The sequence below is a fragment of the Hoplias malabaricus genome, chromosome 6 (genome assembly GCF_029633855.1).
Source record: "Hoplias malabaricus isolate fHopMal1 chromosome 6, fHopMal1.hap1, whole genome shotgun sequence".
NCBI classification, from domain to species: Eukaryota; Metazoa; Chordata; class Actinopteri; order Characiformes; family Erythrinidae; genus Hoplias; species Hoplias malabaricus.
The window spans coordinates 21,033,745-21,055,814 of NC_089805.1; the positions used below are offsets into that span (position 1 = coordinate 21,033,745).

At 47.1% G+C, this 22,070-nt stretch overlaps 14 non-coding genes across 14 annotated transcripts; all 14 read left to right on the plus strand.

The window, feature by feature from the left end:
* Window positions 1-886: 886 nt before the first annotated feature.
* On the plus strand, window positions 887-958 carry trnac-gca (transfer RNA cysteine (anticodon GCA)). Its single transcript has one exon. It is a non-coding gene; the product is annotated as a tRNA-Cys (tRNA).
* A 958-nt stretch (window positions 959-1,916) lies between these two features.
* On the plus strand, window positions 1,917-1,988 carry trnac-gca (transfer RNA cysteine (anticodon GCA)). Its single transcript has one exon. It is a non-coding gene; the product is annotated as a tRNA-Cys (tRNA).
* Window positions 1,989-2,956: 968 nt separating this feature from the next.
* Window positions 2,957-3,028, plus strand: trnac-gca (transfer RNA cysteine (anticodon GCA)). Its single transcript has one exon. It is a non-coding gene; the product is annotated as a tRNA-Cys (tRNA).
* A 968-nt stretch (window positions 3,029-3,996) lies between these two features.
* Window positions 3,997-4,068, plus strand: trnac-gca (transfer RNA cysteine (anticodon GCA)). The gene has a single exon. It is a non-coding gene; the product is annotated as a tRNA-Cys (tRNA).
* Window positions 4,069-5,036: 968 nt separating this feature from the next.
* On the plus strand, window positions 5,037-5,108 carry trnac-gca (transfer RNA cysteine (anticodon GCA)). The gene has a single exon. It is a non-coding gene; the product is annotated as a tRNA-Cys (tRNA).
* A 968-nt stretch (window positions 5,109-6,076) lies between these two features.
* On the plus strand, window positions 6,077-6,148 carry trnac-gca (transfer RNA cysteine (anticodon GCA)). The gene has a single exon. It is a non-coding gene; the product is annotated as a tRNA-Cys (tRNA).
* Window positions 6,149-7,116: 968 nt separating this feature from the next.
* On the plus strand, window positions 7,117-7,188 carry trnac-gca (transfer RNA cysteine (anticodon GCA)). Its single transcript has one exon. It is a non-coding gene; the product is annotated as a tRNA-Cys (tRNA).
* A 3,048-nt stretch (window positions 7,189-10,236) lies between these two features.
* On the plus strand, window positions 10,237-10,308 carry trnac-gca (transfer RNA cysteine (anticodon GCA)). The gene has a single exon. It is a non-coding gene; the product is annotated as a tRNA-Cys (tRNA).
* Window positions 10,309-11,276: 968 nt separating this feature from the next.
* On the plus strand, window positions 11,277-11,348 carry trnac-gca (transfer RNA cysteine (anticodon GCA)). Its single transcript has one exon. It is a non-coding gene; the product is annotated as a tRNA-Cys (tRNA).
* A 3,048-nt stretch (window positions 11,349-14,396) lies between these two features.
* Window positions 14,397-14,468, plus strand: trnac-gca (transfer RNA cysteine (anticodon GCA)). The gene has a single exon. It is a non-coding gene; the product is annotated as a tRNA-Cys (tRNA).
* Window positions 14,469-15,436: 968 nt separating this feature from the next.
* Window positions 15,437-15,508, plus strand: trnac-gca (transfer RNA cysteine (anticodon GCA)). The gene has a single exon. It is a non-coding gene; the product is annotated as a tRNA-Cys (tRNA).
* Window positions 15,509-16,476: 968 nt separating this feature from the next.
* Window positions 16,477-16,548, plus strand: trnac-gca (transfer RNA cysteine (anticodon GCA)). The gene has a single exon. It is a non-coding gene; the product is annotated as a tRNA-Cys (tRNA).
* A 3,048-nt stretch (window positions 16,549-19,596) lies between these two features.
* Window positions 19,597-19,668, plus strand: trnac-gca (transfer RNA cysteine (anticodon GCA)). Its single transcript has one exon. It is a non-coding gene; the product is annotated as a tRNA-Cys (tRNA).
* A 968-nt stretch (window positions 19,669-20,636) lies between these two features.
* On the plus strand, window positions 20,637-20,708 carry trnac-gca (transfer RNA cysteine (anticodon GCA)). Its single transcript has one exon. It is a non-coding gene; the product is annotated as a tRNA-Cys (tRNA).
* Window positions 20,709-22,070: the final 1,362 nt, after the last annotated feature.

A 22,070-nucleotide genomic window follows, 5' to 3' on the forward strand; every position in this document is an offset into this window, starting at 1 on the left:
GCTGCCTAGTGTCCGAAAATGAACCGCACAAGGTTGTTGGGTTTTGTTTTCTTCATTATTAGCAGAGGATGGTTTCGATCCATCGACCTCTGGGTTATGGGCCCAGCACGCTTCCGCTGCGCCACTCTGCTAGCCATACAGCCTAGATGGGACTCGAACCCACAATCCCTGGCTTAGGAGGCCAGTGCCTTATCCACTAGGTCACTGGAACTTGGAAAAAGCTCCTTATATTGATTCTCCTTGCCTATCTTGCCTTTGCATTCTGCGGTCAAATACAAAGGACTGCATCTGACAATCCTCACGTGTCCCAAAGTATTCTGCTCACAACGCACCCAGATTTTAGCACAGGATGTAATCATTCCTTCCATCTGGTGGTCATGGGCCCAGCACCCTTACGCTGAACAGCTCTGCTACTTTCCTGCCCAGGCAGGGTTATGGACACCAAAATATCTTCTCACTGGTTCGTTAAGCTTGTAGTGCACTTGGGAAACGCTGCCAGGAAAGGCTTGGCATCATGGCTGTTTAGGGGAGGCTGTCTTCAGCTTCGACACTCTGCTTCCATGACAAAAGCAATCTAGAGGTAATCCTATTTCTTATATCCATGTTTCCGCTGTTGAACTTTTCATACTTGATTATGATTGAAACACAGCGCTTCCAAGACATCAATGCTTATGGCGTAAAGCACTTCTGATGCGAATGTGTGTTCCATTCCTACAGACCGAAATGAAAAAGCTTTTGGCGGTGGTTGAAAAGATCCCCATTTCATGTCTGGGTGCCTCTCTGTGAAAACAGTTCAGATGCTCTTGACATCGGAAGTGGTGTTATCTTATGGATTGTCTCTTTGGCTTGTTGGTTTTCTAGAATTTCTTCCCAAGCTATGGCAGCAGGGGGTATAGCTCAGTGGTAGAGCATTTGACTGCAGATCAAGAGGTCCCCAGTTCAAATCTGGGTGCCCCCTCATATAAAGATTGCATTGTTTAGGCCTGTCTTTTCACTGATGTGAGAGAGAAGGTCCTAGCAAGAGAGCTTGGCCTCCTTGTGTCCGAAAATGAACCGCACAAGGTTGTTGGGCTTTGTTTTCTTCATTATTAGCAGAGGATGGTTTCGATCCATCGACCTCTGGGTTATGGGCCCAGCACACTTCCGCTGCGCCACTCTGCTAGCCATACACCCTAGATGGGACTCGAACCCACAATCCCTGGCTTAGGAGGCCAGTGCCTTATCCACTAGGTCACTGGAACTTGGAAAAAGCTCCTTGTATTGATTCTCCTTGCCTATCTTGCCTTTGCATTCTGCGGTCAAATACAAAGGACTGCATCTGACAATCCTCACGTGTCCCAAAGTATTCTGCTCACAACGCACCCAGATTTTAGCACAGGATGTAATCATTCCTTCCATCTGGTGGTCATGGGCCCAGCACCCTTACGCTGAACAGCTCTGCTACTTTCCTGCCCAGGCAGGGTTATGGACACCAAAATATCTTCTCACTGGTTCGTTAAGCTTGTAGTGCACTTGGGAAACGCTGCCAGGAAAGGCTTGGCATCATGGCTGTTTAGGGGAGGCTGTCTTCAGCTTTGACACTCTGCTTCCATGACAAAAGCAATCTAGAGGTAGTCCTATTTCTTATATCCATGTTTCCGCTGTTGAACTTTTCATACTTGATTATGATTGAAACACAGCGCTTCCAAGACATCAATGCTTATGGCGTAAAGCACTTCTGATGCGAATGTGTGTTCCATTCCTACAGACCGAAATGAAAAAGCTTTTGGCGGTGGTTGAAAAGATCCCCATTTCATGTCTGGGTGCCTCTCTGTGAAAACAGTTCAGATGCTCTTGACATCGGAAGTGGTGTTATCTTATGGATTGTCTCTTTGGCTTGTTGGTTTTCTAGAATTTCTTCCCAAGCTATGGCAGCAGGGGGTATAGCTCAGTGGTAGAGCATTTGACTGCAGATCAAGAGGTCCCCAGTTCAAATCTGGGTGCCCCCTCAAATAAAGATTGCGTTGTTTAGGCCTGTCTTTTCACTGATGTGAGAGAGAAGGTCCTAGCAAGAGAGCTTGGCCTCCTTGTGCTGCCTAGTGTCCGAAAATGAACCGCACAAGGTTGTTGGGTTTTGTTTTCTTCATTATTAGCAGAGGATGGTTTCGATCCATCGACCTCTGGGTTATGGGCCCAGCACGCTTCCGCTGCGCCACTCTGCTAGCCATACACCCTAGATGGGACTCGAACCCACAATCCCTGGCTTAGGAGGCCAGTGCCTTATCCACTAGGTCACTGGAACTTGGAAAAAGCTCCTTATATTGATTCTCCTTGCCTATCTTGCCTTTGCATTCTGCGGTCAAATACAAAGGACTGCATCTGACAATCCTCACGTGTCCCAAAGTATTCTGCTCACAACGCACACAGATTTTAGCACAGGATGTAATCATTCCTTCCATCTGGTGGTCATGGGCCCAGCACCCTTACGCTGAACAGCTCTGCTACTTTCCTGCCCAGGCAGGGTTATGGACACCAAAATATCTTCTCACTGGTTCGTTAAGCTTGTAGTGCACTTGGGAAACGCTGCCAGGAAAGGCTTGGCATCATGGCTGTTTAGGGGAGGCTGTCTTCAGCTTCGACACTCTGCTTCCATGACAAAAGCAATCTAGAGGTAATCCTATTTCTTATATCCATGTTTCCGCTGTTGAACTTTTCATACTTGATTATGATTGAAACACAGCGCTTCCAAGACATCAATGCTTATGGCGTAAAGCACTTCTGATGCGAATGTGTGTTCCATTCCTACAGACCGAAATGAAAAAGCTTTTGGCGGTGGTTGAAAAGATCCCCATTTCATGTCTGGGTGCCTCTCTGTGAAAACAGTTCAGATGCTCTTGACATCGGAAGTGGTGTTATCTTATGGATTGTCTCTTTGGCTTGTTGGATTTCTAGAATTTCTTCCCAAGCTATGGCAGCAGGGGGTATAGCTCAGTGGTAGAGCATTTGACTGCAGATCAAGAGGTCCCCAGTTCAAATCTGGGTGCCCCCTCAAATAAAGATTGCGTTGTTTAGGCCTGTCTTTTCACTGATGTGAGAGAGAAGGTCCTAGCAAGAGAGCTTGGCCTCCTTGTGCTGCCTAGTGTCCGAAAATGAACCGCACAAGGTTGTTGGGTTTTGTTTTCTTCATTATTAGCAGAGGATGGTTTCGATCCATCGACCTCTGGGTTATGGGCCCAGCACGCTTCCGCTGCGCCACTCTGCTAGCCATACACCCTAGATGGGACTCGAACCCACAATCCCTGGCTTAGGAGGCCAGTGCCTTATCCACTAGGTCACTGGAACTTGGAAAAAGCTCCTTATATTGATTCTCCTTGCCTATCTTGCCTTTGCATTCTGCGGTCAAATACAAAGGACTGCATCTGACAATCCTCACGTGTCCCAAAGTATTCTGCTCACAACGCACACAGATTTTAGCACAGGATATAATCATTCCTTCCATCTGGTGGTCATGGGCCCAGCACCCTTACGCTGAACAGCTCTGCTACTTTCCTGCCCAGGCAGGGTTATGGACACCAAAATATCTTCTCACTGGTTCGTTAAGCTTGTAGTGCACTTGGGAAACGCTGCCAGGAAAGGCTTGGCATCATGGCTGTTTAGGGGAGGCTGTCTTCAGCTTCGACACTCTGCTTCCATGACAAAAGCAATCTAGAGGTAATCCTATTTCTTATATCCATGTTTCCGCTGTTGAACTTTTCATACTTGATTATGATTGAAACACAGCGCTTCCAAGACATCAATGCTTATGGCGTAAAGCACTTCTGATGCGAATGTGTGTTCCATTCCTACAGACCGAAATGAAAAAGCTTTTGGCGGTGGTTGAAAAGATCCCCATTTCATGTCTGGGTGCCTCTCTGTGAAAACAGTTCAGATGCTCTTGACATCGGAAGTGGTGTTATCTTATGGATTGTCTCTTTGGCTTGTTGGTTTTCTAGAATTTCTTCCCAAGCTATGGCAGCAGGGGGTATAGCTCAGTGGTAGAGCATTTGACTGCAGATCAAGAGGTCCCCAGTTCAAATCTGGGTGCCCCCTCATATAAAGATTGCATTGTTTAGGCCTGTCTTTTCACTGATGTGAGAGAGAAGGTCCTAGCAAGAGAGCTTGGCCTCCTTGTGCTGCCTAGTGTCCGAAAATGAACCGCACAAGGTTGTTGGGTTTTGTTTTCTTCATTATTAGCAGAGGATGGTTTCTATCCATCGACCTCTGGGTTATGGGCCCAGCACGCTTCCGCTGCGCCACTCTGCTAGCCGTACACCCTAGATGGGACTCGAACCCACAATCCCTGTCTTAGGAAGCCAGTGCCTTATCCACTAGGTCACTGGAACTTGGAAAAAGCTCCTTATATTGATTCTCCTTGCCTATCTTGCCTTTGCATTCTGCGGTCAAATACAAAGGACTGCATCTGACAATCCTCACGTGTCCCAAAGTATTCTGCTCACAACGCACCCAGATTTTAGCACAGGCTGTAATCATTCCTTCCATCTGGTGGTCATGGGCCCAGCACCCTTACGCTGAACAGCTCTGCTACTTTCCTGCCCAGGCAGGGTTATGGACACCAAAATATCTTCTCACTGGTTCGTTAAGCTTGTAGTGCACTTGGGAAACGCTGCCAGGAAAGGCTTGGCATCATGGCTGTTTAGGGGAGGCTGTCTTCAGCTTCGACACTCTGCTTCCATGACAAAAGCAATCTAGAGGTAATCCTATTTCTTATATCCATGTTTCCGCTGTTGAACTTTTCATACTTGATTATGATTGAAACACAGCGCTTCCAAGACATCAATGCTTATGGCGTAAAGCACTTCTGATGCGAATGTGTGTTCCATTCCTACAGACCGAAATGAAAAAGCTTTTGGCGGTGGTTGAAAAGATCCCCATTTCATGTCTGGGTGCCTCTCTGTGAAAACAGTTCAGATGCTCTTGACATCGGAAGTGGTGTTATCTTATGGATTGTCTCTTTGGCTTGTTGGTTTTCTAGAATTTCTTCCCAAGCTATGGCAGCAGGGGGTATAGCTCAGTGGTAGAGCATTTGACTGCAGATCAAGAGGTCCCCAGTTCAAATCTGGGTGCCCCCTCATATAAAGATTGCATTGTTTAGGCCTGTCTTTTCACTGATGTGAGAGAGAAGGTCCTAGCAAGAGAGCTTGGCCTCCTTGTGCTGCCTAGTGTCCGAAAATGAACCGCACAAGGTTGTTGGGTTTTGTTTTCTTCATTATTAGCAGAGGATGGTTTCTATCCATCGACCTCTGGGTTATGGGCCCAGCACGCTTCCGCTGCGCCACTCTGCTAGCCGTACACCCTAGATGGGACTCGAACCCACAATCCCTGTCTTAGGAGGCCAGTGCCTTATCCACTAGGTCACTGGAACTTGGAAAAAGCTCCTTATATTGATTCTCCTTGCCTATCTTGCCTTTGCATTCTGCGGTCAAATACAAAGGACTGCATCTGACAATCCTCACGTGTCCCAAAGTATTCTGCTCACAACGCACCCAGATTTTAGCACAGGCTGTAATCATTCCTTCCATCTGGTGGTCATGGGCCCAGCACCCTTACGCTGAACAGCTCTGCTACTTTCCTGCCCAGGCAGGGTTATGGACACCAAAATATCTTCTCACTGGTTCGTTAAGCTTGTAGTGCACTTGGGAAACGCTGCCAGGAAAGGCTTGGCATCATGGCTGTTTAGGGGAGGCTGTCTTCAGCTTCGACACTCTGCTTCCATGACAAAAGCAATCTAGAGGTAATCCTATTTCTTATATCCATGTTTCCGCTGTTGAACTTTTCATACTTGATTATGATTGAAACACAGCGCTTCCAAGACATCAATGCTTATGGCGTAAAGCACTTCTGATGCGAATGTGTGTTCCATTCCTACAGACCGAAATGAAAAAGCTTTTGGCGGTGGTTGAAAAGATCCCCATTTCATGTCTGGGTGCCTCTCTGTGAAAACAGTTCAGATGCTCTTGACATCGGAAGTGGTGTTATCTTATGGATTGTCTCTTTGGCTTGTTGGTTTTCTAGAATTTCTTCCCAAGCTATGGCAGCAGGGGGTATGGCTCAGTGGTAGAGCATTTGACTGCAGATCAAGAGGTCCCCAGTTCAAATCTGGGTGCCCCCTCATATAAAGATTGCGTTGTTTAGGCCTGTCTTTTCACTGATGTGAGAGAGAAGGTCCTAGCAAGAGAGCTTGGCCTCCTTGTGCTGCCTAGTGTCCGAAAATGAACCGCACAAGGTTGTTGGGTTTTGTTTTCTTCATTATTAGCAGAGGATGGTTTCGATCCATCGACCTCTGGGTTATGGGCCCAGCACGCTTCCGCTGCGCCACTCTGCTAGCCATACACCCTAGATGGGACTCGAACCCACAATCCCTGGCTTAGGAGGCCAGTGCCTTATCCACTAGGTCACTGGAACTTGGAAAAAGCTCCTTATATTGATTCTCCTTGCCTATCTTGCCTTTGCATTCTGCGGTCAAATACAAAGGACTGCATCTGACAATCCTCACGTGTCCCAAAGTATTCTGCTCACAACGCACCCAGATTTTAGCACAGGCTGTAATCATTCCTTCCATCTGGTGGTCATGGGCCCAGCACCCTTACGTTGAACAGCTCTGCTACTTTCCTGCCCAGGCAGGGTTATGGACACCAAAATATCTTCTCACTGGTTCGTTAAGCTTGTAGTGCACTTGGGAAACGCTGCCAGGAAAGGCTTGGCATCATGGCTGTTTAGGGGAGGCTGTCTTCAGCTTCGACACTCTGCTTCCATGACAAAAGCAATCTAGAGGTAATCCTATTTCTTATATCCATGTTTCCGCTGTTGAACTTTTCATACTTGATTATGATTGAAACACAGCGCTTCCAAGACATCAATGCTTATGGCGTAAAGCACTTCTGATGCGAATGTGTGTTCCATTCCTACAGACCGAAATGAAAAAGCTTTTGGCGGTGGTTGAAAAGATCCCCATTTCATGTCTGGGTGCCTCTCTGTGAAAACAGTTCAGATGCTCTTGACATCGGAAGTGGTGTTATCTTATGGATTGTCTCTTTGGCTTGTTGGTTTTCTAGAATTTCTTCCCAAGCTATGGCAGCAGGGGGTATAGCTCAGTGGTAGAGCATTTGACTGCAGATCAAGAGGTCCCCAGTTCAAATCTGGGTGCCCCCTCATATAAAGATTGCATTGTTTAGGCCTGTCTTTTCACTGATGTGAGAGAGAAGGTCCTAGCAAGAGAGCTTGGCCTCCTTGTGCTGCCTAGTGTCCGAAAATGAACCGCACAAGGTTGTTGGGTTTTGTTTTCTTCATTATTAGCAGAGGATGGTTTCGATCCATCGACCTCTGGGTTATGGGCCCAGCACGCTTCCGCTGCGCCACTCTGCTAGCCATACAGCCTAGATGGGACTCGAACCCACAATCCCTGGCTTAGGAGGCCAGTGCCTTATCCACTAGGTCACTGGAACTTGGAAAAAGCTCCTTATATTGATTCTCCTTGCCTATCTTGCCTTTGCATTCTGCGGTCAAATACAAAGGACTGCATCTGACAATCCTCACGTGTCCCAAAGTATTCTGCTCACAACGCACCCAGATTTTAGCACAGGATGTAATCATTCCTTCCATCTGGTGGTCATGGGCCCAGCACCCTTACGCTGAACAGCTCTGCTACTTTCCTGCCCAGGCAGGGTTATGGACACCAAAATATCTTCTCACTGGTTCGTTAAGCTTGTAGTGCACTTGGGAAACGCTGCCAGGAAAGGCTTGGCATCATGGCTGTTTAGGGGAGGCTGTCTTCAGCTTCGACACTCTGCTTCCATGACAAAAGCAATCTAGAGGTAATCCTATTTCTTATATCCATGTTTCCGCTGTTGAACTTTTCATACTTGATTATGATTGAAACACAGCGCTTCCAAGACATCAATGCTTATGGCGTAAAGCACTTCTGATGCGAATGTGTGTTCCATTCCTACAGACCGAAATGAAAAAGCTTTTGGCGGTGGTTGAAAAGATCCCCATTTCATGTCTGGGTGCCTCTCTGTGAAAACAGTTCAGATGCTCTTGACATCGGAAGTGGTGTTATCTTATCGATCGTCTCTTTGGCTTGTTGGTTTTCTAGAATTTCTTCCCAAGCTATGGCAGCAGGGGGTATAGCTCAGTGTTAGAGCATTTGACTGCAGATCAAGAGGTCCCCAGTTCAAATCTGGGTGCCCCCTCATATAAAGATTGCGTTGTTTAGGCCTGTATTTTCACTGATGTGAGAGAGAAGGTCCTAGCAAGAGAGCTTGGCCTCCTTGTGCTGCCTAGTGTCCGAAAATGAACCGCACAAGGTTGTTGGGTTTTGTTTTCTTCATTATTAGCAGAGGATGGTTTCGATCCATCGACCTCTGGGTTATGGGCCCAGCACTCTTCCGCTGCGCCACTCTGCTAGCCATACACCCTAGATGGGACTCGAACCCACAATCCCTGGCTTAGGAGGCCAGTGCCTTATCCACTAGGTCACTGGAACTTGGAAAAAGCTCCTTATATTGATTCTCCTTGCCTATCTTGCCTTTGCATTCTGCGGTCAAATACAAAGGACTGCATCTGACAATCCTCACGTGTCCCAAAGTATTCTGCTCACAACGCACCCAGATTTTAGCACAGGCTGTAATCATTCCTTCCATCTGGTGGTCATGGGCCCAGCACCCTTACGCTGAACAGCTCTGCTACTTTCCTGCCCAGGCAGGGTTATGGACACCAAAATATCTTCTCACTGGTTCGTTAAGCTTGTAGTGCACTTGGGAAACGCTGCCAGGAAAGGCTTGGCATCATGGCTGTTTAGGGGAGGCTGTCTTCAGCTTCGACACTCTGCTTCCATGACAAAAGCAATTTAGAGGTAATCCTATTTCTTATATCCATGTTTCCGCTGTTGAACTTTTCATACTTGATTATGATTGAAACACAGCGCTTCCAAGACATCAATGCTTATGGCGTAAAGCACTTCTGATGCGAATGTGTGTTCCATTCCTACAGACCGAAATGAAAAAGCTTTTGGCGGTGGTTGAAAAGATCCCCATTTCATGTCTGGGTGCCTCTCTGTGAAAACAGTTCAGATGCTCTTGACATCGGAAGTGGTGTTATCTTATGGATTGTCTCTTTGGCTTGTTGGTTTTCTAGAATTTCTTCCCAAGCTATGGCAGCAGGGGGTATAGCTCATTGGTAGAGCATTTGACTGCAGATCAAGAGGTCCCCAGTTCAAATCTGGGTGCCCCCTCATATAAAGATTGCGTTGTTTAGGCCTGTCTTTTCACTGATGTGAGAGAGAAGGTCCTAGCAAGAGAGCTTGGCCTCCTTGTGCTGCCTAGTGTCCGAAAATGAACCGCACAAGGTTGTTGGGTTTTGTTTTCTTCATTATTAGCAGAGGATGGTTTCGATCCATCGACCTCTGGGTTATGGGCCCAGCACGCTTCCGCTGCGCCACTCTGCTAGCCATACACCCTAGATGGGACTAGAACCCACAATCCCTGGCTTAGGAGGCCAGTGCCTTATCCACTAGGTCACTGGAACTTGGAAAAAGCTCCTTATATTGATTCTCCTTGCCTATCTTGCCTTTGCATTCTGCGGTCAAATACAAAGGACTGCATCTGACAATCCTCACGTGTCCCAAAGTATTCTGCTCACAACGCACCCAGATTTTAGCACAGGATGTAATCATTCCTTCCATCTGGTGGTCATGGGCCCAGCACCCTTACGCTGAACAGCTCTGCTACTTTCCTGCCCAGGCAGGGTTATGGACACCAAAATATCTTCTCACTGGTTCGTTAAGCTTGTAGTGCACTTGGGAAACGCTGCCAGGAAAGGCTTGGCATCATGGCTGTTTAGGGGAGGCTGTCTTCAGCTTCGACACTCTGCTTCCATGACAAAAGCAATCTAGAGGTAATCCTATTTCTTATATCCATGTTTCCGCTGTTGAACTTTTCATACTTGATTATGATTGAAACACAGCGCTTCCAAGACATCAATGCTTATGGCGTAAAGCACTTCTGATGCGAATGTGTGTTCCATTCCTACAGACCGAAATGAAAAAGCTTTTGGCGGTGGTTGAAAAGATCCCCATTTCATGTCTGGGTGCCTCTCTGTGAAAACAGTTCAGATGCTCTTGACATCGGAAGTGGTGTTATCTTATGGATTGTCTCTTTGGCTTGTTGGTTTTCTAGAATTTCTTCCCAAGCTATGGCAGCAGGGGGTATAGCTCAGTGGTAGAGCATTTGACTGCAGATCAAGAGGTCCCCAGTTCAAATCTGGGTGCCCCCTCAAATAAAGATTGCGTTGTTTAGGCCTGTCTTTTCACTGATGTGAGAGAGAAGGTCCTAGCAAGAGAGCTTGGCCTCCTTGTGCTGCCTAGTGTCCGAAAATGAACCGCACAAGGTTGTTGGGTTTTGTTTTCTTCATTATTAGCAGAGGATGGTTTCTATCCATCGACCTCTGGGTTATGGGCCCAGCACGCTTCCGCTGTGCCACTCTGCTAGCCATACACCCTAGATGGGACTCGAACCCACAATCCCTGGCTTAGGAGGCCAGTGCCTTATCCACTAGGTCACTGGAACTTGGAAAAAGCTCCTTATATTGATTCTCCTTGCCTATCTTGCCTTTGCATTCTGCGGTCAAATACAAAGGACTGCATCTGACAATCCTCACGTGTCCCAAAGTATTCTGCTCACAACGCACCCAGATTTTAGCACAGGCTGTAATCATTCCTTCCATCTGGTGGTCATGGGCCCAGCACCCTTACGCTGAACAGCTCTGCTACTTTCCTGCCCAGGCAGGGTTATGGACACCAAAATATCTTCTCACTGGTTCGTTAAGCTTGTAGTGCACTTGGGAAACGCTGCCAGGAAAGGCTTGGCATCATGGCTGTTTAGGGGAGGCTGTCTTCAGCTTCGACACTCTGCTTCCATGACAAAAGCAATCTAGAGGTAATCCTATTTCTTATATCCATGTTTCCGCTGTTGAACTTTTCATACTTGATTATGATTGAAACACAGCGCTTCCAAGACATCAATGCTTATGGCGTAAAGCACTTCTGATGCGAATGTGTGTTCCATTCCTACAGACCGAAATGAAAAAGCTTTTGGCGGTGGTTGAAAAGATCCCCATTTCATGTCTGGGTGCCTCTCTGTGAAAACAGTTCAGATGCTCTTGACATCGGAAGTGGTGTTATCTTATGGATTGTCTCTTTGGCTTGTTGGTTTTCTAGAATTTCTTCCCAAGCTATGGCAGCAGGGGGTATAGCTCAGTGGTAGAGCATTTGACTGCAGATCAAGAGGTCCCCAGTTCAAATCTGGGTGCCCCCTCATATAAAGATTGCATTGTTTAGGCCTGTCTTTTCACTGATGTGAGAGAGAAGGTCCTAGCAAGAGAGCTTGGCCTCCTTGTGCTGCCTAGTGTCCGAAAATGAACCGCACAAGGTTGTTGGGTTTTGTTTTCTTCATTATTAGCAGAGGATGGTTTCGATCCATCGACCTCTGGGTTATGGGCCCAGCACGCTTCCGCTGCGCCACTCTGCTAGCCATACAGCCTAGATGGGACTCGAACCCACAATCCCTGGCTTAGGAGGCCAGTGCCTTATCCACTAGGTCACTGGAACTTGGAAAAAGCTCCTTATATTGATTCTCCTTGCCTATCTTGCCTTTGCATTCTGCGGTCAAATACAAAGGACTGCATCTGACAATCCTCACGTGTCCCAAAGTATTCTGCTCACAACGCACCCAGATTTTAGCACAGGATGTAATCATTCCTTCCATCTGGTGGTCATGGGCCCAGCACCCTTACGCTGAACAGCTCTGCTACTTTCCTGCCCAGGCAGGGTTATGGACACCAAAATATCTTCTCACTGGTTCGTTAAGCTTGTAGTGCACTTGGGAAACGCTGCCAGGAAAGGCTTGGCATCATGGCTGTTTAGGGGAGGCTGTCTTCAGCTTCGACACTCTGCTTCCATGACAAAAGCAATCTAGAGGTAATCCTATTTCTTATATCCATGTTTCCGCTGTTGAACTTTTCATACTTGATTATGATTGAAACACAGCGCTTCCAAGACATCAATGCTTATGGCGTAAAACACTTCTGATGCGAATGTGTGTTCCATTCCTACAGACCGAAATGAAAAAGCTTTTGGCGGTGGTTGAAAAGATCCCCATTTCATGTCTGGGTGCCTCTCTGTGAAAACAGTTCAGATGCTCTTGACATCGGAAGTGGTGTTATCTTATCGATCGTCTCTTTGGCTTGTTGGTTTTCTAGAATTTCTTCCCAAGCTATGGCAGCAGGGGGTATAGCTCAGTGTTAGAGCATTTGACTGCAGATCAAGAGGTCCCCAGTTCAAATCTGGGTGCCCCCTCATATAAAGATTGCGTTGTTTAGGCCTGTCTTTTCACTGATGTGAGAGAGAAGGTCCTAGCAAGAGAGCTTGGCCTCCTTGTGCTGCCTAGTGTCCGAAAATGAACCGCACAAGGTTGTTGGGTTTTGTTTTCTTCATTATTAGCAGAGGATGGTTTCGATCCATCGACCTCTGGGTTATGGGCCCAGCACGCTTCCGCTGCGCCACTCTGCTAGCCGTACACCCTAGATGGGACTCGAACCCACAATCCCTGGCTTAGGAGGCCAGTGCCTTATCCACTAGGTCACTGGAACTTGGAAAAAGCTCCTTATATTGATTCTCCTTGCCTATCTTGCCTTTGCATTCTGCGGTCAAATACAAAGGACTGCATCTGACAATCCTCACGTGTCCCAAAGTATTCTGCTCACAACGCACACAGATTTTAGCACAGGATGTAATCATTCCTTCCATCTGGTGGTCATGGGCCCAGCACCCTTACGCTGAACAGCTCTGCTACTTTCCTGCCCAGGCAGGGTTATGGACACCAAAATATCTTCTCACTGGTTCGTTAAGCTTGTAGTGCACTTGGGAAACGCTGCCAGGAAAGGCTTGGCATCATGGCTGTTTAGGGGAGGCTGTCTTCAGCTTTGACACTCTGCTTCCATGACAAAAGCAATCTAGAGGTAGTCCTATTTCTTATATCCATGTTTCCGCTGTTGAACTTTTCATACTTGATTATGATTGAAACACAGCGCTTCCAAGACATCAATGCTTATGGCGTAAAGCACTTCTGATGCGAATGTGTGTTCCATTCCTACAGACCGAAATGAAAAAGCTTTTGGCGGTGGTTGAAAAGATCCCCATTTCATGCCTGGGTGCCTCTCTGTGAAAACAGTTCAGATGCTCTTGACATCGGAAGTGGTGTTATCTTATGGATTGTCTCTTTGGCTTGTTGGTTTTCTAGAATTTCTTCCCAAGCTATGGCAGCAGGGGGTATAGCTCATTGGTAGAGCATTTGACTGCAGATCAAGAGGTCCCCAGTTCAAATCTGGGTGCCCCCTCATATAAAGATTGCGTTGTTTAGGCCTGTCTTTTCACTGATGTGAGAGAGAAGGTCCTAGCAAGAGAGCTTGGCCTCCTTGTGCTGCCTAGTGTCCGAAAATGAACCGCACAAGGTTGTTGGGTTTTGTTTTCTTCATTATTAGCAGAGGATGGTTTCGATCCATCGACCTCTGGGTTATGGGCCCAGCACGCTTCCGCTGCGCCACTCTGCTAGCCATACACCCTAGATGGGACTCGAACCCACAATCCCTGGCTTAGGAGGCCAGTGCCTTATCCACTAGGTCACTGGAACTTGGAAAAAGCTCCTTATATTGATTCTCCTTGCCTATCTTGCCTTTGCATTCTGCGGTCAAATACAAAGGACTGCATCTGACAATCCTCACGTGTCCCAAAGTATTCTGCTCACAACGCACACAGATTTTAGCACAGGATGTAATCATTCCTTCCATCTGGTGGTCATGGGCCCAGCACCCTTACGCTGAACAGCTCTGCTACTTTCCTGCCCAGGCAGGGTTATGGACACCAAAATATCTTCTCACTGGTTCGTTAAGCTTGTAGTGCACTTGGGAAACGCTGCCAGGAAAGGCTTGGCATCATGGCTGTTTAGGGGAGGCTGTCTTCAGCTTCGACACTCTGCTTCCATGACAAAAGCAATCTAGAGGTAATCCTATTTCTTATATCCATGTTTCCGCTGTTGAACTTTTCATACTTGATTATGATTGAAACACAGCGCTTCCAAGACATCAATGCTTATGGCGTAAAGCACTTCTGATGCGAATGTGTGTTCCATTCCTACAGACCGAAATGAAAAAGCTTTTGGCGGTGGTTGAAAAGATCCCCATTTCATGTCTGGGTGCCTCTCTGTGAAAACAGTTCAGATGCTCTTGACATCGGAAGTGGTGTTATCTTATGGATTGTCTCTTTGGCTTGTTGGTTTTCTAGAATTTCTTCCCAAGCTATGGCAGCAGGGGGTATAGCTCAGTGGTAGAGCATTTGACTGCAGATCAAGAGGTCCCCAGTTCAAATCTGGGTGCCCCCTCAAATAAAGATTGCGTTGTTTAGGCCTGTCTTTTCACTGATGTGAGAGAGAAGGTCCTAGCAAGAGAGCTTGGCCTCCTTGTGCTGCCTAGTGTCCGAAAATGAACCGCACAAGGTTGTTGGGTTTTGTTTTCTTCATTATTAGCAGAGGATGGTTTCGATCCATCGACCTCTGGGTTATGGGCCCAGCACGCTTCCGCTGCGCCACTCTGCTAGCCATACACCCTAGATGGGACTAGAACCCACAATCCCTGGCTTAGGAGGCCAGTGCCTTATCCACTAGGTCACTGGAACTTGGAAAAAGCTCCTTATATTGATTCTCCTTGCCTATCTTGCCTTTGCATTCTGCGGTCAAATACAAAGGACTGCATCTGACAATCCTCACGTGTCCCAAAGTATTCTGCTCACAACGCACCCAGATTTTAGCACAGGATGTAATCATTCCTTCCATCTGGTGGTCATGGGCCCAGCACCCTTACGCTGAACAGCTCTGCTACTTTCCTGCCCAGGCAGGGTTATGGACACCAAAATATCTTCTCACTGGTTCGTTAAGCTTGTAGTGCACTTGGGAAACGCTGCCAGGAAAGGCTTGGCATCATGGCTGTTTAGGGGAGGCTGTCTTCAGCTTCGACACTCTGCTTCCATGACAAAAGCAATCTAGAGGTAATCCTATTTCTTATATCCATGTTTCCGCTGTTGAACTTTTCATACTTGATTATGATTGAAACACAGCGCTTCCAAGACATCAATGCTTATGGCGTAAAGCACTTCTGATGCGAATGTGTGTTCCATTCCTACAGACCGAAATGAAAAAGCTTTTGGCGGTGGTTGAAAAGATCCCCATTTCATGTCTGGGTGCCTCTCTGTGAAAACAGTTCAGATGCTCTTGACATCGGAAGTGGTGTTATCTTATGGATTGTCTCTTTGGCTTGTTGGTTTTCTAGAATTTCTTCCCAAGCTATGGCAGCAGGGGGTATAGCTCAGTGGTAGAGCATTTGACTGCAGATCAAGAGGTCCCCAGTTCAAATCTGGGTGCCCCCTCAAATAAAGATTGCGTTGTTTAGGCCTGTCTTTTCACTGATGTGAGAGAGAAGGTCCTAGCAAGAGAGCTTGGCCTCCTTGTGCTGCCTAGTGTCCGAAAATGAACCGCACAAGGTTGTTGGGTTTTGTTTTCTTCATTATTAGCAGAGGATGGTTTCTATCCATCGACCTCTGGGTTATGGGCCCAGCACGCTTCCGCTGTGCCACTCTGCTAGCCATACACCCTAGATGGGACTCGAACCCACAATCCCTGGCTTAGGAGGCCAGTGCCTTATCCACTAGGTCACTGGAACTTGGAAAAAGCTCCTTATATTGATTCTCCTTGCCTATCTTGCCTTTGCATTCTGCGGTCAAATACAAAGGACTGCATCTGACAATCCTCACGTGTCCCAAAGTATTCTGCTCACAACGCACCCAGATTTTAGCACAGGCTGTAATCATTCCTTCCATCTGGTGGTCATGGGCCCAGCACCCTTACGCTGAACAGCTCTGCTACTTTCCTGCCCAGGCAGGGTTATGGACACCAAAATATCTTCTCACTGGTTCGTTAAGCTTGTAGTGCACTTGGGAAACGCTGCCAGGAAAGGCTTGGCATCATGGCTGTTTAGGGGAGGCTGTCTTCAGCTTCGACACTCTGCTTCCATGACAAAAGCAATCTAGAGGTAATCCTATTTCTTATATCCATGTTTCCGCTGTTGAACTTTTCATACTTGATTATGATTGAAACACAGCGCTTCCAAGACATCAATGCTTATGGCGTAAAGCACTTCTGATGCGAATGTGTGTTCCATTCCTACAGACCGAAATGAAAAAGCTTTTGGCGGTGGTTGAAAAGATCCCCATTTCATGTCTGGGTGCCTCTCTGTGAAAACAGTTCAGATGCTCTTGACATCGGAAGTGGTGTTATCTTATGGATTGTCTCTTTGGCTTGTTGGTTTTCTAGAATTTCTTCCCAAGCTATGGCAGCAGGGGGTATAGCTCAGTGGTAGAGCATTTGACTGCAGATCAAGAGGTCCCCAGTTCAAATCTGGGTGCCCCCTCATATAAAGATTGCATTGTTTAGGCCTGTCTTTTCACTGATGTGAGAGAGAAGGTCCTAGCAAGAGAGCTTGGCCTCCTTGTGCTGCCTAGTGTCCGAAAATGAACCGCACAAGGTTGTTGGGTTTTGTTTTCTTCATTATTAGCAGAGGATGGTTTCGATCCATCGACCTCTGGGTTATGGGCCCAGCACGCTTCCGCTGCGCCACTCTGCTAGCCATACAGCCTAGATGGGACTCGAACCCACAATCCCTGGCTTAGGAGGCCAGTGCCTTATCCACTAGGTCACTGGAACTTGGAAAAAGCTCCTTATATTGATTCTCCTTGCCTATCTTGCCTTTGCATTCTGCGGTCAAATACAAAGGACTGCATCTGACAATCCTCACGTGTCCCAAAGTATTCTGCTCACAACGCACCCAGATTTTAGCACAGGATGTAATCATTCCTTCCATCTGGTGGTCATGGGCCCAGCACCCTTACGCTGAACAGCTCTGCTACTTTCCTGCCCAGGCAGGGTTATGGACACCAAAATATCTTCTCACTGGTTCGTTAAGCTTGTAGTGCACTTGGGAAACGCTGCCAGGAAAGGCTTGGCATCATGGCTGTTTAGGGGAGGCTGTCTTCAGCTTCGACACTCTGCTTCCATGACAAAAGCAATCTAGAGGTAATCCTATTTCTTATATCCATGTTTCCGCTGTTGAACTTTTCATACTTGATTATGATTGAAACACAGCGCTTCCAAGACATCAATGCTTATGGCGTAAAGCACTTCTGATGCGAATGTGTGTTCCATTCCTACAGACCGAAATGAAAAAGCTTTTGGCGGTGGTTGAAAAGATCCCCATTTCATGTCTGGGTGCCTCTCTGTGAAAACAGTTCAGATGCTCTTGACATCGGAAGTGGTGTTATCTTATCGATCGTCTCTTTGGCTTGTTGGTTTTCTAGAATTTCTTCCCAAGCTATGGCAGCAGGGGGTATAGCTCAGTGTTAGAGCATTTGACTGCAGATCAAGAGGTCCCCAGTTCAAATCTGGGTGCCCCCTCATATAAAGATTGCGTTGTTTAGGCCTGTATTTTCACTGATGTGAGAGAGAAGGTCCTAGCAAGAGAGCTTGGCCTCCTTGTGCTGCCTAGTGTCCGAAAATGAACCGCACAAGGTTGTTGGGTTTTGTTTTCTTCATTATTAGCAGAGGATGGTTTCGATCCATCGACCTCTGGGTTATGGGCCCAGCACTCTTCCGCTGCGCCACTCTGCTAGCCATACACCCTAGATGGGACTCGAACCCACAATCCCTGGCTTAGGAGGCCAGTGCCTTATCCACTAGGTCACTGGAACTTGGAAAAAGCTCCTTATATTGATTCTCCTTGCCTATCTTGCCTTTGCATTCTGCGGTCAAATACAAAGGACTGCATCTGACAATCCTCACGTGTCCCAAAGTATTCTGCTCACAACGCACCCAGATTTTAGCACAGGCTGTAATCATTCCTTCCATCTGGTGGTCATGGGCCCAGCACCCTTACGCTGAACAGCTCTGCTACTTTCCTGCCCAGGCAGGGTTATGGACACCAAAATATCTTCTCACTGGTTCGTTAAGCTTGTAGTGCACTTGGGAAACGCTGCCAGGAAAGGCTTGGCATCATGGCTGTTTAGGGGAGGCTGTCTTCAGCTTCGACACTCTGCTTCCATGACAAAAGCAATTTAGAGGTAATCCTATTTCTTATATCCATGTTTCCGCTGTTGAACTTTTCATACTTGATTATGATTGAAACACAGCGCTTCCAAGACATCAATGCTTATGGCGTAAAGCACTTCTGATGCGAATGTGTGTTCCATTCCTACAGACCGAAATGAAAAAGCTTTTGGCGGTGGTTGAAAAGATCCCCATTTCATGTCTGGGTGCCTCTCTGTGAAAACAGTTCAGATGCTCTTGACATCGGAAGTGGTGTTATCTTATGGATTGTCTCTTTGGCTTGTTGGTTTTCTAGAATTTCTTCCCAAGCTATGGCAGCAGGGGGTATAGCTCATTGGTAGAGCATTTGACTGCAGATCAAGAGGTCCCCAGTTCAAATCTGGGTGCCCCCTCATATAAAGATTGCGTTGTTTAGGCCTGTCTTTTCACTGATGTGAGAGAGAAGGTCCTAGCAAGAGAGCTTGGCCTCCTTGTGCTGCCTAGTGTCCGAAAATGAACCGCACAAGGTTGTTGGGTTTTGTTTTCTTCATTATTAGCAGAGGATGGTTTCGATCCATCGACCTCTGGGTTATGGGCCCAGCACGCTTCCGCTGCGCCACTCTGCTAGCCATACACCCTAGATGGGACTAGAACCCACAATCCCTGGCTTAGGAGGCCAGTGCCTTATCCACTAGGTCACTGGAACTTGGAAAAAGCTCCTTATATTGATTCTCCTTGCCTATCTTGCCTTTGCATTCTGCGGTCAAATACAAAGGACTGCATCTGACAATCCTCACGTGTCCCAAAGTATTCTGCTCACAACGCACCCAGATTTTAGCACAGGATGTAATCATTCCTTCCATCTGGTGGTCATGGGCCCAGCACCCTTACGCTGAACAGCTCTGCTACTTTCCTGCCCAGGCAGGGTTATGGACACCAAAATATCTTCTCACTGGTTCGTTAAGCTTGTAGTGCACTTGGGAAACGCTGCCAGGAAAGGCTTGGCATCATGGCTGTTTAGGGGAGGCTGTCTTCAGCTTCGACACTCTGCTTCCATGACAAAAGCAATCTAGAGGTAATCCTATTTCTTATATCCATGTTTCCGCTGTTGAACTTTTCATACTTGATTATGATTGAAACACAGCGCTTCCAAGACATCAATGCTTATGGCGTAAAGCACTTCTGATGCGAATGTGTGTTCCATTCCTACAGACCGAAATGAAAAAGCTTTTGGCGGTGGTTGAAAAGATCCCCATTTCATGTCTGGGTGCCTCTCTGTGAAAACAGTTCAGATGCTCTTGACATCGGAAGTGGTGTTATCTTATGGATTGTCTCTTTGGCTTGTTGGTTTTCTAGAATTTCTTCCCAAGCTATGGCAGCAGGGGGTATAGCTCAGTGGTAGAGCATTTGACTGCAGATCAAGAGGTCCCCAGTTCAAATCTGGGTGCCCCCTCAAATAAAGATTGCGTTGTTTAGGCCTGTCTTTTCACTGATGTGAGAGAGAAGGTCCTAGCAAGAGAGCTTGGCCTCCTTGTGCTGCCTAGTGTCCGAAAATGAACCGCACAAGGTTGTTGGGTTTTGTTTTCTTCATTATTAGCAGAGGATGGTTTCTATCCATCGACCTCTGGGTTATGGGCCCAGCACGCTTCCGCTGTGCCACTCTGCTAGCCATACACCCTAGATGGGACTCGAACCCACAATCCCTGGCTTAGGAGGCCAGTGCCTTATCCACTAGGTCACTGGAACTTGGAAAAAGCTCCTTATATTGATTCTCCTTGCCTATCTTGCCTTTGCATTCTGCGGTCAAATACAAAGGACTGCATCTGACAATCCTCACGTGTCCCAAAGTATTCTGCTCACAACGCACCCAGATTTTAGCACAGGCTGTAATCATTCCTTCCATCTGGTGGTCATGGGCCCAGCACCCTTACGCTGAACAGCTCTGCTACTTTCCTGCCCAGGCAGGGTTATGGACACCAAAATATCTTCTCACTGGTTCGTTAAGCTTGTAGTGCACTTGGGAAACGCTGCCAGGAAAGGCTTGGCATCATGGCTGTTTAGGGGAGGCTGTCTTCAGCTTCGACACTCTGCTTCCATGACAAAAGCAATCTAGAGGTAATCCTATTTCTTATATCCATGTTTCCGCTGTTGAACTTTTCATACTTGATTATGATTGAAACACAGCGCTTCCAAGACATCAATGCTTATGGCGTAAAGCACTTCTGATGCGAATGTGTGTTCCATTCCTACAGACCGAAATGAAAAAGCTTTTGGCGGTGGTTGAAAAGATCCCCATTTCATGTCTGGGTGCCTCTCTGTGAAAACAGTTCAGATGCTCTTGACATCGGAAGTGGTGTTATCTTATGGATTGTCTCTTTGGCTTGTTGGTTTTCTAGAATTTCTTCCCAAGCTATGGCAGCAGGGGGTATAGCTCAGTGGTAGAGCATTTGACTGCAGATCAAGAGGTCCCCAGTTCAAATCTGGGTGCCCCCTCATATAAAGATTGCATTGTTTAGGCCTGTCTTTTCACTGATGTGAGAGAGAAGGTCCTAGCAAGAGAGCTTGGCCTCCTTGTGCTGCCTAGTGTCCGAAAATGAACCGCACAAGGTTGTTGGGTTTTGTTTTCTTCATTATTAGCAGAGGATGGTTTCGATCCATCGACCTCTGGGTTATGGGCCCAGCACGCTTCCGCTGCGCCACTCTGCTAGCCATACAGCCTAGATGGGACTCGAACCCACAATCCCTGGCTTAGGAGGCCAGTGCCTTATCCACTAGGTCACTGGAACTTGGAAAAAGCTCCTTATATTGATTCTCCTTGCCTATCTTGCCTTTGCATTCTGCGGTCAAATACAAAGGACTGCATCTGACAATCCTCACGTGTCCCAAAGTATTCTGCTCACAACGCACCCAGATTTTAGCACAGGATGTAATCATTCCTTCCATCTGGTGGTCATGGGCCCAGCACCCTTACGCTGAACAGCTCTGCTACTTTCCTGCCCAGGCAGGGTTATGGACACCAAAATATCTTCTCACTGGTTCGTTAAGCTTGTAGTGCACTTGGGAAACGCTGCCAGGAAAGGCTTGGCATCATGGCTGTTTAGGGGAGGCTGTCTTCAGCTTCGACACTCTGCTTCCATGACAAAAGCAATCTAGAGGTAATCCTATTTCTTATATCCATGTTTCCGCTGTTGAACTTTTCATACTTGATTATGATTGAAACACAGCGCTTCCAAGACATCAATGCTTATGGCGTAAAACACTTCTGATGCGAATGTGTGTTCCATTCCTACAGACCGAAATGAAAAAGCTTTTGGCGGTGGTTGAAAAGATCCCCATTTCATGTCTGGGTGCCTCTCTGTGAAAACAGTTCAGATGCTCTTGACATCGGAAGTGGTGTTATCTTATCGATCGTCTCTTTGGCTTGTTGGTTTTCTAGAATTTCTTCCCAAGCTATGGCAGCAGGGGGTATAGCTCAGTGTTAGAGCATTTGACTGCAGATCAAGAGGTCCCCAGTTCAAATCTGGGTGCCCCCTCATATAAAGATTGCGTTGTTTAGGCCTGTCTTTTCACTGATGTGAGAGAGAAGGTCCTAGCAAGAGAGCTTGGCCTCCTTGTGCTGCCTAGTGTCCGAAAATGAACCGCACAAGGTTGTTGGGTTTTGTTTTCTTCATTATTAGCAGAGGATGGTTTCGATCCATCGACCTCTGGGTTATGGGCCCAGCACGCTTCCGCTGCGCCACTCTGCTAGCCGTACACCCTAGATGGGACTCGAACCCACAATCCCTGGCTTAGGAGGCCAGTGCCTTATCCACTAGGTCACTGGAACTTGGAAAAAGCTCCTTATATTGATTCTCC